This window comes from Bos indicus, chromosome 13 (assembly GCF_029378745.1).
Source record: "Bos indicus isolate NIAB-ARS_2022 breed Sahiwal x Tharparkar chromosome 13, NIAB-ARS_B.indTharparkar_mat_pri_1.0, whole genome shotgun sequence".
Taxonomy (NCBI): Eukaryota; Metazoa; Chordata; class Mammalia; order Artiodactyla; family Bovidae; genus Bos; species Bos indicus.
Window position 1 is genome coordinate 76,824,947 of NC_091772.1, and position 4,989 is coordinate 76,829,935.

Sequence of the window (4,989 nt, forward strand, 5' to 3'; positions counted from 1 at the left end):
GACCTAGAGCCAGACATCCTGGAATGTGAAGTCAAGCGGGCCTTAGAAAGCATCACTACAAACAAAGCTAGTGGAGGTGATGGAATTCCAGTTGAGCTATTTCAAGTCCTGAAAGATGAGGCTGTGAAAGTGCTGCACTCAATATGCCAGCAAATTTGGAAAACTCAGCAGTGGCCACAGGACTGGAAAAGGTCAGTTTTCATTCCAATCCCAAAGAAAGCCAATGCCAAAGAATGCTCAAACTACCACACAATTGCACTCATCTCACACGCTAGTAAAGTAATGCTCAAAATTCTCCAAGCCAGGCTTCAGCAATATGTGAACTGTGAACTTCCAGATGTTCAAGCTGGTTTTAGAAAAGGCAGAGGAACCAGAGATCAAATTGCCAACATCCGCTGGATCATGGAAAAAGCAAGAGAGTTCCAGAAAAACATCTATTTCTGCTTTAGCCTTTGACTGTGTGGATCACAATAAACTGTGGAAAATTCTGAAAGAGATGGGAATACCAGACCACCTGACCTGCCTCTTGAGAAATTTGTATTCAGGTCAGGAAGCAACAGTTAGAACTGGACATGGAACAACAGACTGGTTCCAAATAGGAAAAGGAGTTCATCAAGGCTGTATATTGTCACCCTGCTTATTTAACTTCTATGCAGAGTACATCATGAGAAATGCTGGACTGGAAGAAACACAAGCTGGAATCAAGATTGCTGGGAGAAATATCAATAACCTCAGATATGCAGATGACATCACCCTTATGGCAGAAAGTGAAGAGGAACTAAAAAGTCTCTTGATGAAAGTGAAAGTGGAGAGTGAAAAAGTTGGCTTAAAGCTCAACATTCAGAAAACGAAGATCATGGCATCTGGTCCCATCACTTCATGGGAAATAGATGGGGAAACAGTGGAAACAGTGTCAGACTTTATTTTTCTGGGCTCCAAAATCACTGCAGATGGTGATTGCAGCCATGAAATTAAAAGACGCTTACTCCTTGGAAGGAAAGTTATGACCAACCTAGATAGCATATTCAAAAGCAGAGACATTACTTTGCTGACAAAGGTTCGTCCAGTCAAGGCTATGGTTTTTCCTATGATCATGTATGGATGTGAGAGTTGGACTGTGAAGAAGGCTGAGTGCCGAAGAATTGATGCCTTTGAACTGTGGTGCTGGAGAAGACTCTTGAGAGGCCCTTGGACTGCAAGGAGATCCAACCAGTCCATTCTGAAGGAGATCAGCCCTGGGATTTCTTTGGAAAGAATGATGCTAAAGCTGAAACTCCAGTACTTTGGCCACCTCATGCAAAGAGTTGACTCATTGGAAAAGACCCTGATGCTGGGAGGGATTGGGGGCAGGAGGAGAAGGGGACGACAGAGGATGAGATGGCTGGATGGCATCAGCAACTTGATGGACGTGAGTCTGGGTGAACTCCGGGAGTTGGTGATAGACAGGGAGGTCTGGCGTGCTGTGTCATGGGGTCGCAAAGAGTCGGACACGACTGAGCGACTGAACTGAACTGAACTGAATGGGGACCATCTCCGCCACTGTGAGAGAACAATCTTCCAGCGAATGAGGGATGAGAGATGGAGACAAATACTTCATCCTCATAGTCGAGCTCCTGGATCCAGCCCCTCCTGAAACCCCTGGACTTGCCCACGACTAGGCCAATAACTTCCCAATTTGGCTTAAGTGTGTGAGTTGGGCTTCCATCTTTTCAATCAAAATAATCTCTGTCTACTACAAAGATTACAATGCTATAAAAGCAAGGGGCATTCTCCATGGTTCTTCCCGGGCAAATGGCTTCATAGACGAATGTTATAACTAAACGTGAAAACACAGTATACACAGTAGGTCCTCCATACTTGCCGCTCACCTCCCACCACCCAGGTGGACTCACACATGAGTTTGCCAGTAAGAAGAAAAGGGGTGGGGTGGGGCGCAAGCTATTTTTTCAAATCAACAACATACCAAGGTCGACAAAAGGAATTTCGTATCTCCCTGCTTGTTAAACCCAAACACCTTTCCACATCAGCTTTTTATCACAGTCTTGAGCCACCCAAATTATTCCAAAATAGACATCCTAAATTCTAAGAACATAAGCAAAGCTAGTGTTAATGAAATGTTTAATGCCTGTTAGAACTCATATGTTAGTTTTACTTCAAATTTATAGGCCTAGAGAGGTACATTTATAATATATGATGTGTATATTTTTATTACATTGGGGGACCCATGTATAATCAACATGGACTCCTGATTTATGACCATCTTTATAAAACTTGGAGTATAATTTCATTACTGTTAAATATTTACAGAGGTTCAAAGTTGTAGCTTTGGTTTTATGACCCATGGTGAAATAACATGGTCTTATCTGTGCCTTGGTTGATGCTAAGTCCTTGGTTAGGAAACAACCAAAAAGAAGAATCTTGGGCCTTAGGGTGGTGCAAGTAGTGTTCTGATGACCCTGGGGGGAGGCAGCGTCCCGGAGCAGGGCCTGGGGAGGAGGGAGGGCATTTATGCAGAAATAAACCCCAGAGAGTGGGTCAGCAGGGCTGCCTCAGAGCTCGGAGAAGACCCCCATTCCTGTGAGCCAGAGGCCACAGAGCAGACCTCAGGGAAGAGGCAGGACTGGGCTGGACTGTGAGGGGCCAGTGGGTCTCAGGAGGTGGAGGAGCTGGGGGTAGAGCATCCCAAGGGAACCACGTGACATTATCCACGTGACAGGTGCCATCGTGGAAAAGTTTCCTTCCCTCCCAAGATGCTGTGGTTGACGTCCCCAGGCTCTAAGAAACTCAGGTTTCACTCTGTTATTTCTTCCATAAATCTTCCCCAGACATTGTTGGATTAGAGACTGAAAGGACAGGGTGTAAATCCATGAAGGGAGGACAATGCTCTTTGTCTAGAGGAGGAAGAGTCTAAATAAAGCCCTTGTTCTGGAATTGTGGTTGTCAGCAGGGCTAGTGGGTGCGCACTGGATACAAAGTCGGAGTTTGTATGCAGTATGCAGCTCCTTCCAAGGGATCTGAGTGATGCCATTGGACAGAATGGGTCCTCCTAATGGTTTCCACAGTGTGTGCATGCATGTGTGTGTGTGTGTTTGTGTGTGTATCAGCAGTAGATTCAGCTGTAAATGACAGTAAACCCATTTCAAAGTGCCTTAGGTAAAACACAAGATAATTTCCTCTCTGGCTAACAAAGCCCAGAAGTAAGCAGCCAGGTTTAATGGGATGGCTTCACTCTAATCAACGATTCAGGCTCCTTTTATATTATCATTCTGTCAACCACAACACATGGCTTCTACCTCATGGTCCAAGATGGCTGCTTGAGCCCCAGCCATCACACTCACATCGCAGTCAGCAGCAAGGAAGAAGGCACAAAAAAGCGTGTCCCTCTTCCTTTAAGACGCTTTCTGAAAATTACATATGGTATTTCTGGTGTCATTCCACTGGCGATGATTTAATTACATAGCCACATCTAACTGCGAAGGAAGCTGAGAAATGTAGTCATTATTTTGGGCAGCAATGTGCCAGCTATCGACTTTCTTCCCTAAGGAAGAAAGGGAAAACAACATTGGGGGAACAGTCTCTTCCATACTGTGCCTGAGTGTTTAGGTCCTGAGGTATATTGAGTGGATGTGTACCTACCCTTGTTTGTAACAAGACTCACTATAAGTTATTAAGTCCCCACTCCATAAATACTGCTGTATGAATGAAAGCACAAATGAATGAGGATGGTCCGTGAGCGTCTTGGAGATGTGCATGTGTGTGTGATCAGACGGGTTAAGCATGAGTTTGTATGTTCATGCATACGTGTGTATTCACTAATTCACTTAGCATTCAGCTAATATTTACTGAGCATTTATTATGAATGGACTGTGCTACACACTTATGAACCAGCAAGTTAACATAGCAGTCAAGTTTCCTGCCCTCATGGAATCAGAGTCCAGTGGAAGAGATAGACAAAACCCAAGCTCACCAATAAAACAAAATAATATTATAATAACATTAGCATGATAAAGACAATCAACAGTGTGGGGAAAACAGAGGCATCCGATAAGGACAGAAGGATTGTGAATGGTGTCCCTGAGGAGGTGATGTTTAAGCAGACACATCAGCCCACACACCCCTAGACATCTGCCTCCAGTTCAGACTCTTAGCTCCAGGCTCTGAGCTCCAGATGCTAATTCAACATCTTCCCCGAGGTCCATTCTGACTCCAAGTCTATGTGGCTGAAGGGAAGTTCCTGTTTCTCTTGCTCTCAAACCTTTCCTTCCCTCCCTCCGTCTTCCCCAGCTCTGTCTGTGGCCCCGCTATTTACTGAAAGATAGGAGGAAGAGGGAAGGTGTGGGAAGAGCCAGGGAAGAAGCATCCCAGATACAGGGAGCAGTAAGCACAAAGGCCCAGGGGCCAGCAAGATCTTCCTGGAATGGAGAAATAGAGAGAAGGTCAGGCACAGCCAGTCCAAGGTGACCAAGGAGTCAGCCAGGCAGATCACCACCTTAGCACTACCCTCCCTGGCCTGCACACCTCCTGCCGGGGCTCCCCACTGGTGGGACCGGACTGAAAGCCAGAGCAAAGTCTGCAAACACCTGAAGGGATGAGCCAGTGAGCAGCCACGGAGGGACCGAAGGGATGAGCCAGTGAGCGGCCACAGAGGGACCGCAGGAGGGCGTGCCCCACGTGCAGGGGTGGCTGCTCCTCGACTCTGCCAGGCTGCTGTGTGAGGCAAGCCAGGCCCTGTGCTGCTTACTCCTCTGTTTTTGAATGAAGTCAGGAATCGTGATGTGAAATAAACTGGCTTCTTTAAAAAAAAAAAAAAATACTGGCAAAAATACAATCTTAAAAAGTAGTATGCAAAGGCAAGAAAAATGACATACATACTGGAAAAGAGAGCTAAACTGTCCTTATTTTCATCCATATGATTGCTTATATAAACAATACCAAAAAATATACACATACATAAACATCTACAAGTTGATAGTGAGGCCAGCACACCAA